General features: G+C 45.7%; 1 protein-coding gene across 2 annotated transcripts in view; it reads left to right on the top strand.

Moving 5' to 3' along the window:
- The window catches only part of IMMP2L (inner mitochondrial membrane peptidase subunit 2), a 258807-nt gene that overhangs the window by 84084 nt on the left and 160718 nt on the right, over positions 1-14005 (top strand). The gene's annotated exons all lie outside the window — the stretch shown is intronic.

Here is a 14005-nt window from a genome sequence, read left to right on the forward strand (position 1 = left end):
TTTAAACAACATCCTTAATTAAACAAACATTTTCTATAAGTTGCACTTTAGCTGTTTGGAATTGTTGAGCTGTTCTGATATTCATTTGATTCAAGAATGCAGACAAAAATCCATTTGGGCACTTTGTTTGTACATATTTTAAGTTGCATTCCAAATGATTTGCTGTGCATTCTCCCCTGTGCCGTTTTAGCCACCTTGCTTTAAAACATTTCTTGGTAATTATGGTTGGTGTTTCCCCTCCCCTTCTCCCCCGCATCACACTCACTGAGGATAACTGTGCATTTAAAATTGAACATTTGTGCTCACAATTTTCAGATTAATCCCAAAAAATCAGAAATTTTCAAAAAAATCTGAAAAAATAAATAAATCTGAAAATCGGGCCTAGATGCAAATTTCCAGATGATTCAAATATTTTCTTCGTTTTGAATAGATTTGCCACTAAAATGACATCACTTATATGCTTTTCACGCCAAAAGTGGTGTCACGTGCCATCGGGTGATGTGTACTATTGTGAACACAAAACCAGTTGACATTTGTACATACAGTGAGGGAAAAAAGTATTTGATCCCCTGCTGATTTTGTACGTTTGCCCACTGACAAATAAATGATCAGTCTATAATTTTAATGGCAGGTCTACTTGAACAGTGAGAGACAGAATAACAACAACAAATCCAGAAAAACGCATGTCTAAATTTTTATAAATTGATTTGCATTTTAATCAGGGAAATAAGTATTTGACCCCCTCTCAATCAGAAAGATTTCTGGCTCCCAGGTGTCCTTTATACAGGTAACGAGCTGACATTAGGAGCACACTCTTAAAGGGGGCTTATTACCTGTATAAAAGACACCTGTCCACAGAAACAATCAATCAATCAGATTCCAAACTCTCCACCATGGCCAAGACCAAAGAGCTCTCCAAGGATGTCAGGGACAAGATTGTAGACCTACACAAGGCTGGAATGGGCTACAAGACCATTGCCAAGCAGCTTGGTGAGAAGGTGACAACAGTTGGTGCGATTATTTGCAAATGGAAGAAACACAAAGAAATGTCAATCTCCCTCGGCTTGGGGCTCCATGCAAGATCTCACCTCGTGGAGTTGCAATGATCATGAGAACGGTGAGGAATCAGCCCAGAACTACACGGGAGGATCTTGTCAATGATCTCAAGGCAGCTGGGACCATAGTCACCAAGAAAACAATTGGTAACATACTACGGCGTGAAGGACTGAAATACTGCAGCGCCCGCAAGGTCCCCCTGCTCAAGAAAGCACATATACATGCCCGTCTGAAGTTTGCCAATGAACATCTGAATGATTCAGATAACAACTGGGTGAAAGTGTTGTGGTCAGATGAGACCAAAATGGAGCTCTTTGGCATCAATTCAACTCGCCGTGTTTGGAGGAGGAGGAATGCTGCCTATAATCCCAAGAACACCATCCCCACCGTCAAACATGGAGGTGGAAACATTATGCTTTGGGGGTGTTTTTCTGCTAAGGGGACAGGACAACTTCACCGCATCAAAGGGACGATGGACGGGGCCATGTACCGTCAAATCTTGGGTGAGAACCTCCTTCCCTCAGCCAGGGCATTGAAAATGGGTCGTGGATAGGTATTCCAGCATGACAATGACCCAAAACATATGGCCAAGGCAACAAAGGAGTGGCTCAAGAAGAAGCACATTAAGGTTCTGGAGTGGCCTAGCCAGTCTCCAGACCTTAATCCCATAGAAAATCTGTGGAGGGAGCTGAAAGTTCGAGTTGCCAAACGTCAGCCTCGAAACCTTAATGACTTGGAGAAGATCTGCAAAGCGGAGTGGGACAAACTCCCTCCTGAGATGTGTGCAAACCTGGTGGCCAACTACAAGAAACGTCTGACCTCTGTGATTGCCAACAATGGTTTTGCCACCAAGTACTAAGTCATGTTTTGCAGAGGGGTCAAATACTTATTTCCCTCATAAAAATGCAAATCAATTTATAACATTTTTGACATGCTTTTTTCTGGATTTTGTTGTTGTTATTCTGTCTCTCACTGTTCAAATAAACCTACCATTAAAATTATAGACTGATCATTTCTTTGCCAGTGTGCAAACGTACAAAATCAGCAGGGGATCAAATACTTTTTTTCCCTCACTGTAAACCACTTTGTTGCTCTATCATTTGTGGTCAGGTCATTTGTGAAAAAAGCTATTTAGTTGGAGCCGCCTCACATTGACATGCTAATCTCTTACATTTACGTACAGATTCCATCTCTAGCTCTGCCCACTTTACCCTTGGGTTGAGCCCACCTGAAGTCTATATAACGTCTTGTTGCAGCAGCTCGCCTGCGTCAGCAGCTCTCCTGCTGTGGTTGTCTCACCTGATGACGTTTGCTTGCGTTGCGATCGAAACGTCGTGATCTATTAATTTTCTATCTTCGTGACTTTACCGAAAGAACCAAAACGAGTGTATAGATCTGTATAGCTCAGTGGGCCTTACCTGGTCAAATAAAAATCGTTTATAAATAGTTTATTTTTTATGAAGCTCTCCAAATAACAAAAGAGTTGCCCACGTGTGCTATCAGGACCTCAGGCAATGACAATGAAGCAGCCAAGGTTAGCCTTGATATACCTTAGTTACCTCTGCGGCTGAATTGCATCTTTTTTTTCTCTCATTTAAAACTTGTATGATGTTTTGTAAACATGTCCAAGCGCCTGAGGCTCAGCGAGTCAAGCGTAAACACTGCTATGGGGGCAGATTGTCAGGCGCGTTAAAGTGTAAAGTGCATTGGAAAATCCGGGGGGGAGGGGGGGGGTAATGTTGCAAGCGGCGAAAACATGGATGGGGTTTCAAAGGTGGCGTTTAAGCTTCGTGTTTATACAACAGTAGCCCACAGTCGTTGGGAAATGTTGGTGGCTTTGAAATTGATGGTGCTTCTATTACCGAGACAACACAACAACTAAACAATCCGATTTGTGTGTGTTTTGTTGTAGAACGCGTAATGGGACACGCGGTGATACAATGCAAGCTTCGTTTTCATCAAGCACCCTGTTTTTTGTTAACAGTCAAGTGAGGAACGTATTGACGATTGTGAGCCTGCTCGGACTTTTAAATATATTTTTGTTTATTTCCATAATCGATATTTTTTTGGGTTGCATAAATATCATTACGCGAACTATACCCAAAAACACCTCCATGGATAGCAGAATTCTCTGATCACATTCTGAAGGTTGCAAGTTCAAGCCCCCCCCCCCACCGGGGATCAACACAAACTGCCATCGTTCCCCTCCCTCTGGGGCTGACAGTGCAATGCTCTTCTCTGTGTTAGAGGCGTGCGCTCTCTGTGTTAGAGGCGTTCGTTCTCTGTGTTAGAGGCGTTCGTTGTCTGTGTTAGAGGCGTTCATTCTCTGTGTTAGAGGCGTTCGTTGTCTGTGTTAGAGGCGTTCATTCTCTTTGTTAGAGGCGTTCGCTCTCTGTGTTAGAGGCGTTCGCTCTCTGTGTTAGAGGCGTTCGTTCTCTGTGTTAGAGGCGTTCGTTGTCTGTGTTAGAGGCGTTCATTCTCTTTGTTAGAGGCGTTCGCTCTCTGTGTTAGAGGCGTTCGCTCTCTGTGTTAGAGGCGTTCGTTGTCTGTTAGAGGCGTTCGCTCTCTTCGTTAGAGGCGTTCGCTCTCTGTGTTAGAGGCGTTCGCTCTCTGTGTTAGAGGCGTTCGTTGTCTGTTAGAGGCGTTCGCTCTCTGTTAGAGGCGTTCGCTCTCTGTGTTAGAGGCGTTCGCTCTCTGTGTTAGAGGCGTTCGCTCTCTGTGTTAGAGGCGTTCGCTCTCTGTGTTAGAGGCGTTCGCTCTCTGTGTTAGAGGCGTTCGCTCTCTGTGTTAGAGGCGTTCGCTCTCTGTGTTAGAGGCGTTCGCTCTCTGTGTTAGAGGCGTTCGCTCTCTGTGTTAGAGGCGTTCGCTCTCTTCGTTAGAGGCGTTCGCTCTCTGTGTTAGAGGCGTTCGTTCTCTGTGTTAGAGGCGTTCGTTCTCTGTGTTAGAGGCGTTCGCTCTCTGTGTTAGAGGCGTTCGCTCTCTGTGTTAGAGGCGTTCACTCTCTTTGTTAGAGGCGTTCGCTCTCTTTGTTAGAGGCGTTCGTTCTCTGTGTTAGAGGCGTTCGCTCTCTGTGTTAGAGGCGTTCGCTCTCTGTGTTAGAGGCGTTCGCTCTCTGTGTTAGAGGCGTTCGCTCTCTGTGTTAGAGGCGTTCGCTCTCTGTGTTAGAGGCGTTCGCTCTCTGTGTTAGAGGCGTTCGTTCTCTGTGTTAGAGGCGTTCGTTCTCTGTGTTAGAGGCGTTCGCTCTCTTTGTTAGAGGCGTTCGTTCTCTTTGTTAGAGGCGTTCGTTCTCTGTGTTAGAGGCGTTCGCTCTCTGTGTTAGAGGCGTTCGTTCTCTTTGTTAGAGGCGTTCGTTCTCTGTGTTAGAGGCGTTCGTTCTCTGTGTTAGAGGCGTTCGCTCTCTGTGTTAGAGGCGTTCGTTGTCTGTGTTAGAGGCGTTCGTTCTCTGTGTTAGAGGCGTTCGTTCTCTGTGTTAGAGGCGTTCGCTCTCTTTGTTAGAGGCGTTCGTTCTCTGTGTTAGAGGCGTTCGCTCTCTTTGTGCCACTCTGCGACCTTTTGCCCCCCTGTGCATTGAAGTTGTCCTTTAATTTTGTGTTTTTCCCTCATCCAGAGGTTAATACATTTCTTTATATATATGGTCTATTTTTGCACGTTATAGCTTGCAGTCGAAACTAATATTTGAATGGTCTTTAACTTGCAGTGATTTTAGAACTATAACGTTTAAAAGGCAGCTCTATCTGAAGCACTCTTGAATTGTCCGTTTGATTCCCATAGTCTAAGAATCCCACTCATTCCATAAGTACTCAACTCTCCCTCTGCGATAGAAAACGTAAGCCACTATTTAAATAAATATTCTCCCCTTTTTTCTCATCTCACTGAGGTCAACTATGTCCCAATTTATTTATCTCGGCTCTGTCTCTGCGAGTGTTTGATTCCCCAGACTCCACGTGTTGTATGTAGCAATGGTCAAATTCCACAAGAACTTTGCGTGCACCTAAGTCATCTCTTGCCTCCCCTACTCCTTCACCAATCCAGCTGACACCAAGGCTGGGGATAGAACCCTTGCTGCTTGGAATTGTCTGGCCTCCTGGTCGACTCTTGATATGGGCAAGGGGCGGTGCTACGTGAGTCGCGGCCGCAGTTGGCAGGGGAGGAGGCGGGGCCAATGCGGAGCAGGTGAAGCCGACTTCAGAATGAAGGGAGGCCCACTCGACTCAAATCTGGGAGTGGGTATGTCAGAGTGTGGCAGGGATGATGGAGGAAGGGGGTGCCAAATTGGCACGTGTCCCGGTCAACTCCCAGAAATGTGGGTGCTTTAGTGGTGGCGCTCTTAACAGATGTTTCCAAATGTTTAGAAAACTTTTTTAACCTGACTTTTGTTTTGCTCCGTTACCTTGAGCCCAACTTCGCAGCCTTCTTCGTTGACTTCTTCTGCCGGTTCCTGCAGTTCAGTCCCGCCGTTCGCTGAAATTGCTGTGCTGTCCCCAAATCTGAGCGAGTAAATTTTGACTCTATATTTATTTATTTGCATTTTAATTCCCATATTTGGAAAACATCTTCTAATGTCCATAATAGAGGTTTTTTTTGGGGCTAGATCGCGAAAATATTAATGTGTCGTTAAACCCGCCACCACCCGACACCGCCAATTTGCAAGGTTTGTCACGTAAACGTGTTGGAGAGAAAATCCATTGTTAATGGTGTGGATTTGCTCTCCAACACAACGGTGTGCTGTCCTATTAACGAATTGGCACGTTCTGTTTACGTTACACACGTTACTAATTGGCGGTGTCGGGTAGTGGCAGGTTTAACGACACATTTATATTTACGCGATCTAAACTAAAAAAAAAACTATATTATGAATATTGGTCGCGAAAGCCTACGTCTTCATCTTCTAATGTGAATAATTGTGAATAATTTTGGCGAGTGCCTTTTCTGACTCCACTTTTAATATGCATTGTAAAACATCCTTCATTTAGTCTTAGTGTAGCGCGTCTAGTTTTGCAAATGGTGTTTTACTATTTTTGTCAGAGCCTGGATGACTGCATACTTTCCTACTGTCTCGATTGTCTTCTTAGACTACAAAGGGGACGGCATAATAGTATTTGATATACTTTAGGCGATTCCCACAATCTGAAAGTCGTCAATCAGTTTATATTAGTTTAACACTAATCTGAGTACTCAGATTGTCAATGTTGTGGCTTGGCTCACCAACACACCGGTATGCTGTATTAGTACACTACACTATACACTACACTATACACTACTATACACTAAACTACTACACCGGCGTGCTGTACTGGTGACGAATTGGCACGTTCTGTTTACGTGACAACCCTTACTAGTTGGCTGTGGCGGGTTTAACGACACATTTATATATTTCCGCTTTCTAACCCAAAATACCTTATGGCAGTTTATATTACTTGTTATGAAATATAAATCAGAGACGTTGACTTTGACGAAGAAAATGAAACAACATTTGAAATGTGCCCAAAGGGGCAATGGAACGGATGCTTGCTTGGAATTGCACCAAGAGATAGAAAGAGTAACATTTGGCTTCGATAACAATTGCAACTGAGAGGCATTTTCTTAAATGTTCTCAAAGATAAGTGGACTTTGGTCAGGATGCATTGCTGTTCGGGGATGATTGCCCAGTGGTCGAGACTAAAGACGGAGTGGCAGCCTGAGAGAGATGTCTACCGTTGAGATGGACCAATGCAATTGGCTCGTGCTCAGGAGCTATGGGGATGGTTTGCATCATAAATCCAACGGGAGATGACGGTGACCCCCAGGGAGGCCTTCATCTATCAGTGGATAGATCATGGCTAATGGTAACGATGCACTTCTTGGAAGCTGCCTATTTAAATGAACGCAAACCACATTTCTCACGCCGAAATAATGGGCCTAAAAATATTTGTCCTTGGGCCCTTTTTTTTACTCAGATTTGCAATGGTGCCATTTAGATATCTAATAAAATAAAAAAAATGTGTAGCCTGACATTAGCTTCTTTTACATACCCGATTTTAGTACACCTTTTCTCTCGACACTTATCTGGCTGAGTGAGTTCATTGTATGAAAAAAAGCACTTTTCATTATATACTTGTGGCTACCTTATTGTCAGATAAGTTAATGAAAAAAAAAGAACTTAATGTGTATTTGAGGTCACATTGTTCTTCAAGGCATATTTAATTAATAAGAAAAAAAAATCTTCAGTATCTGCATACCACCACGCTTGCAATTCATTGAAATAAATGAAAGTGTCATATGTAACCCGTCCCTAAGTAATCGTAATTCAAATTTCTTTACATTATTATTAATATAATTATAATTGTATTCTACTTTGGCTGCACTCGTGTTTAACCTTGCGTGCAGATGTGAGGCGCTCTGCTCTCTCTTAAGCAAGTTCGGTTAACGCGGTGCTGGGGCTGGCAGCCTTGTTCCCCGGCGTGCGGTGAGAGTGCTTCAGGACGGATTTCAGTAGAGAACAAACAAAACACATCCACGTCGAGCACCACTGAAACTATACTATTTAAACTATTATTTTACCAGGTAAGGTACACTGAGCTGGATAGCTATTTTTTTCATAAGCGACCTGGCCACAAATGATAGTTCAACAAAGTGTCCCATCATCGCGTGGAAAGTTATAGCAGCCAAATACTCAAAACGCACTTTGATTCTAAATGTGGGGTGGGGGGGGAAATCTGGAGGACCCGGAGGAAAATCCACGTGACCAAATATAGAGGTGTCAGCTTCAGGTCGAACCCACGACCTCCTGTATACCAGGCGAGGTAGTTAACATCTCGCCACCGTGGTGCCCCCTTTGTTCACCTTGGCCTTTGTTACACGGTTACCAGCCTGCTGCACTGGGAACGCACTTGCTGACTCTTCAAACTTTGTAAACGAACAAAGACAAAGATCAGTCATATAGCCTTCAATGGACTGTTGAGGAAAGTGCTGTGAGCGAGCACCTTTAAAGCACGGCAAAGCACACGAGATTTTGGCTTGGCCGGCACAATGCCCGACCACCTTGGTCTCCCCAATGTTGATGTTTACACGTCAACATTGGGGAGACAACCCGGAAGGCATTGGTGAAGGGCGGGGCAGCATAGCCATGGGAGCATAAGCAAACCGTGCAACGATGGAGTTGGCCGCACTGCCCTTGGCCGCCCACCACGCAGCGCTCAAGCCTATAACGCCTGCAATGCATGGTGATCGCCCATCCAAACACGATCCAAGCTCCAGCCTGCTTGGCTTGCAAGATATCACGAGATCGCGTGCATTCCGGGCGATGTGGTCGTAGCCTCACAAGCATAAATACGCGGCCGCAATTCTTCGTGCTTACAACACCCATCGCTGCGTACTCAGAGCCCACACGGGCACACACAGCCTGTGCGTAACCACGAGGTGTGCGGCGCGTGGGAGTCGTGGGCACGCTTGGGACGCGTGCGTCCACCTAGCCACGCTGTCTGCGTGTCCTGGCCATCGTACGTTGTGTTTTTTGGAAGCCTGTCTCAATACGTTAAGCGTGAAGAGATGCGACAATAACAAGCGATGACATTAGGGCCGTTCTTAGGCAGCCGGCCTGCCCCCCCCCCCCCCCAGGGTATATGGGTGGCACGAAAGCTGCAACCGTAATGAGCCTTAACTCCTTGTTGCCCAGGAAACCCAGGAGCATTAATTGCGTTTGTTTGTCCAAGTGGTCTAAGCGGCCCATAATTAAGAGTGGCGTCACTTGGCCGTTCGTCCAGTTTCACGTGTGTGTGTGTGTGTGCTTTATTGCGCGCATGTCATCTTCCAAATGAGCGTGGGTCCGTTGTAGCGTATGACCCGTGTTTCGTTCACTGCTGCGGCTCGTTAATTTTATTTTAAAGAGAGCCGCTCTTGCACAAACGTCGTGCACCCCGTGACGTTTCGCTCCAAAAAACATGCTTTCTTATCCCAGCACCGTCGTTCTACCTCGCCAATTGTTTCAGTACTCCTCACTGGTCGCAGATAATTTACACTTGCGTCAGTCTGAGATTCTAAGCATTAATGGTCATGCAAAATATGCCTGCCGCACATTGGCCTTTGCTTCAATTAAGCTGCGAATGATACCCCGGACCGAGAAGTGCTGCTTAGCACGATTGCTAAAGGTGCGAGGTCATTGTCAAATGTACGCAGGAGTAGAGTCTCGGCGAGGCGTGCGGTGGCCTCCTCCTGTACCGTAACGATGTGCCTATATTTGATGTCACAGCTCACCGCACCTAGGCGACACACGGTGACCTGCCTGGTTTTCCCATTCTGTTGTGAGGCACACTCTCAAGTGATGTGCAGTGTGAACATCCCCTTTGCCGGAGTTCATCCTTAGACTTTTTCTGAAATTCCCTCTCTTCCTCCCCCCGCCCTCCGCAACCAAATTCAGATGTTTCCACGATTGATCGAGAAGTAGTGGCTCAGTTCGTGCCAGTGGGATGCTGCTTGTTCGATGAACGCACGTGCTCCCTCTTTCTTAACGTAACGGCCATCTCGCGCGGAGGGGCGTGAAGCGGCGGCTCCGTCTCGTCAATCACAAGCGGGTTCAGTCTCTCTCCGTACGCTCGGTTCCAGATTCGCTGCCGACACGAGCTCCCGCCGTTAGTCCCTCCGCTCCTCCTCTTGGCCTCTGCGCGCCGGTGTCTTTGTCTTTGTAAAACCGCACTCGATACCAATTAATACCATGCTACTAGCTGGTGTGAAATATATTACTCTGGCAAAGCACCGTGGGAACGCACCCGACGTCATAAATCACTTAGGCGGAGCAGACTTACATTGATGAACGTGTGGTATTTTGGAAATATTTTTTGGCAATATTTTCGAGCCATATCGTCGTGGATTTATGCCGGCATATTTATGCTGCCTCCACAAATATTGTGGGTCACCGGTTCACATTCAGTCGACAAAAGTCTTGCTTGTTATTTTAATGATACATTGATGATGCATGAATGAAACGAGGATCTTAATGCTCACTCTACCTGTATCGAATCTGGAAGAATCTGTTGTTTTTTATTCGTATATGTTGCGTGTACAGTGCATGTTTTTTGTTCAAATATATCCTTAAGCCAAGAAAAAAACTACAATGGCAAATATAAGAATAGATTCTTGAATCAAATTGCCACCCAAAATTGTGACAATTCGTTGGATTGCAGTGAGAGGGGTTTTGGGGCGGTGGGAATTCATGCCTGCCTACAGGGATTATCCATGCTATCTTCCTGCTCAATTGTGCCTCGGATTGTAAAAGGGATCAGCCTCTAAGGAAACCATGATGCCTCCAGAAAAAGAATTCAGATTAAAGAAGATGAGGAATCTTCAGTTTTGTTCGCCGTCATGAGCAAATGCAGTCTCCCATAATCATAAAAAAATATTCGTGGCCACTCCTCTTGAGGATCGGCACTACTTGTTATTGCCACGATATAACCCTTCTCTCCGTTCACCGTTTTTACCCATCACGATCATGGCCATGATCGTGATCTCGATTAGGAGATGGCCACGGGTCGTGATTATATCCAGCCGTGAATTTGGAGCCCCGCAAGCGAACGCGATTGCTGCCATGGGTTTGGGGTTGTGGGGCGAAGGGCTCTTGATCGCGTTTCTGCCGCGTGCATGCAGAAGACGGGCTCTCTCGCGGGTTGCGCGCGTGCGCTTGTGCGGAGGAGCAGGTGCGGAGCTAGGTGAGCCCACGTGTGCAGAGATGCGGCCGCGTTGTCGGCACGTGCCTCCTCAACCGCTGCCCGTGAGTTCTCTGAAGTCCCCACGGTGCTGTCAAGAGCACTCACGGATCCTGTTTGAACTGCGTCACATCCATGGATAGCTTTCACATCACAAGACTTTAAGGCCCTTCATGTGTCCACTTCCCGTTCATATTTTGAATGTGACTTAAAATAATATGCAGAATATTACATTGCTACGTTGTATAAATTAAGGGTGTGACGATGCCATCCATCCATTGAATCATATTTAGCCTTGAAGCTCAAAATTCAGGCATATAAATGTGCGTGTGTATCAGTGTAAATATCGATTTATTTTGATTCTTATAAAAATGCAAATAGTCTGCTTATGTTACGTTCAGGCTAATGGAGTGGAAACGAAATTCACATTGAGATGGGGAAAAAACAATTACAAACAAATACTTCATGGTAAAACGGAGACAAAAAAATAATCAATTCTGGAATTGAATCATCGAATCGTGGGGGGATAATAATTACACTCCTGATAGATTCGACACCATATGGCCACAAGCACACATGCACAAAGCACCCCCCCCCCCGCCTGCTAAGCACCATAAACTCTGCAGTTATAGACTATTTAGTGAGGATACTGCAGCACACGAGAGGTGAGTGAAGCCTGCACCTCACCTGGCCACAGCTGTCTCCTCAGTGCTGACGTTTACACATGGGATACTCACTTAAGGCTGAGTCAGCTTAGAGGAGGCTAAGGACGGGGCTCATTCCGGTTACTGCTGGTGTTGTGCACGATGGCCATCAATTGAAGACAGGTCACCGAGATCTTAGCCAACCAATGCAATTACGAATTGTCATTCACGCACAAAGACACATCCCCCGTGCAGCCTTAATATATTGTTCGGGAAAGTGCTGTTAGCGGCACACGAGGGGGTAGGTGGTCAGCACCACGCCCAGCCGCCTTTGTCTCCCCAGTGGCGATGTTTGCACACCGCATCAGATACTCATTTGAGGCTGAGTCGACCTAGGTCAGGCCCAGGACCGGTTTAGATAATCGTCACTGGTGTTGGCTGTGAACGGGAATCAAACTCGCGTCGCCGGGTTCGTAGCGAAGAGCGCTCCCTATGTGCATACGCACAGACACGTGCTGTGCACATTGGCGGTGATAGTTTAGTATTCAGCGTTAAGCTCTGCCTTTGTTATTTTGACTAACAAGGCTCTTAGGGCATTTTAAGGTAGAACTTGTAAAAAAGCCTTGGCAGCAAATTTAACCATTTCACATTCAGGTCTTAAGAATAGGAAAGCAGTCTCGCTAAATAGAACGGGCTTGTGTAGAGTTAAACGTGGTGTCCTTATACTTAATTCCCCTAAAGAATCCATGGAAAAAGCATTGTAATTGGCTGCATTGTGTAGTTGGCCAGGCAATTAACATAATAAAAACATATGAAGTGACACAGGTGACGGCTTGAAATGCACAACACGTGCTGTCTCAGTGTACACGGGTTAAGGACCAAACAGTGTTATTTTTCGTACGTAACTTTGATTATATTTATTGAGGGAAGTTTAAGCATAATTGTGTGTAAGCTGTAAAGGTAATGGCTTTTTTTACAGACTTGCAAGTGTGAAATGAGCGTGACCGCTCCACAAAAACACAACACAGATCGACTACTTGGCGAATTTCATCTCCTTGCAATGTAAGGCAACTCGTGTTTTATTTGATCCTTTTCGAGACGTGACTTAAGCGTCGTTCCGTGCATCGTAATCACAATCGTCACCCTCTGGAGCCTCCCCCCCCCCCCCCCAGGGAGTGTGTGCATTTGCGTTTATGTTTTATGATCAGCTCTGACCATTCTCAGTCCACTGCTTGGTAAAGACCCCCCCCTCCCCCCACCCAGGGTGAGACCGCAGACTCTGTGGTGTCTCCGCCGAGGAGGGCCGCAGGTGTGCATTTGAATTTGTTATGAGAGTCATTAGATTAAATTAAAGTCTCCGGAGCAAAAAAACAACCGCCATAGACCCCGCGTCTCCATGGTGAGGTGTGTGCGCGCGTGACATTGTCGGATGAAATGACCCGCTGGTCATTTATTATTTACATCATCAATCTTATTACATTTGCCCTATCGGAGTCGAGAGGGGGAGAAATGTTCTTCCGGAATGCCTTAGACAGCAGAGCCGCACGCATCACATCAGCGGATGGCCCTGGAAGACAACACCCACTGACTGATGTGTGGAGTCACTTCGATTACTCCTACATGCGCCGTGAAGGACAGTTCACCACACATCCTTTGATGTGACATATATAATATGTAACGTAAAATTAAATGCCAAAGATATGCAGTGCATTGTCATTTGTGAGTTTGCTCATGACATCAACTCGATGGGTTTTAGAACATGGTTAATTACAGGCGTCGCAGTCGTTTTGTCTCTGAGGTTCCATTATGAGCCACCCAGCCACTTCATGGCGTTTTTAAACGTTCTTTTCTGAAACCAAATTTTTGCTCACGCGTCAGCGGAAGAGCGCAGCGTTGTGCTCTTATGTGAGCGTGCATGTTCCTCGCCCGAGCGTGTGCGCCCATGGCAAAACGAGGCAACCTTGCTTCATCAACACGAGCCAGATCCATTCCTATCGATCGACCTTGTCCTGGTGTGCACAGCCCCAGCTTTAGATGGTGTGTGGGAAGCTGGGTGCCTCAGGTAGTGGTGAGAGCGGGTCATGTATTATTGTTATCTTGAACAATTTCTTCCAGCACACCCCTTAAGGGCCTCGATATTTCTTGTCTGAAATTGCCTGGAGAGTTTCAGAATTAGCTTGCAGGATGCCCTATTTGAGTGCTGGACAAGGAACATACGAGCGATTGAATGATGGGTTCCTTTACTCTTGCTGTGCGAGAGGAATGAGGAGGTTCAGTGATGAAAGTATTTGCCACAAGGCAGTGGATACCTTTCTGTTCTAAGAACAATAAACACATAAATTAATGAAGTATTATGCCACCGGCAATATGGCATGTTCTTAAAAGGTAGATTGGCCAGTAAAAGCTTAGGTCGTGTCTTGCTCAGGGCTGTACATTGTCTTGATCTTTCATCAATGTTCTGTGGGTTTGTTGAGAATGAGGCAAGGGATGTGAATGTGAATTGTATCTGTACTGTGGAGGCTTTAATTAAACAATTTGACAGAAACTGGTGAGAAAATACATCTGACAGCAAAACAATAATAATAATAGTTGAATAAGCACCTCAAAGTTAAAATGGTCAGCTCAGAT

The sequence above is a fragment of the Petromyzon marinus genome, chromosome 14 (genome assembly GCF_048934315.1).
Source record: "Petromyzon marinus isolate PM22_M1 ecotype Great Lakes invasive population chromosome 14, UKy_Petmar_22M1.pri1.0, whole genome shotgun sequence".
Taxonomy (NCBI): Eukaryota; Metazoa; Chordata; class Hyperoartia; order Petromyzontiformes; family Petromyzontidae; genus Petromyzon; species Petromyzon marinus.